Below are 292 nucleotides of genomic sequence, written 5' to 3'. Positions count from 1 at the left end.
GGGCGGCTGCTGGCAAGGGCCGCCCGGGGCTGGCCTCACACCCGGAAGCGCCGCACATCCGGGCACCGCGAGGGGGCGGGGCTTAAGCTTTTCTTTTCTTTTCTTTTCTTTTGGAACAAGGAAACTTTATTAGCAACCAGGGCACGTGATGGAGTCCCGCCCAGCCTCCAACGCGGGTTTACTTTTCAACACAGGAGTGTTTTGGGATTTTTTGCAAAACCGCCTTTTGAGGAAGTTTGTCCCTTCGGCGCTCCTGCTGACGTCACCGCACGGCGCGAAACCCAACTGACAG

This window comes from Alligator sinensis, unplaced genomic scaffold (genome assembly GCF_000455745.1).
Source record: "Alligator sinensis unplaced genomic scaffold, ASM45574v1 scaffold282_2, whole genome shotgun sequence".
NCBI classification, from domain to species: domain Eukaryota; kingdom Metazoa; phylum Chordata; order Crocodylia; family Alligatoridae; genus Alligator; species Alligator sinensis.
Note: the sequence above shows the minus strand (reverse complement) of the source record.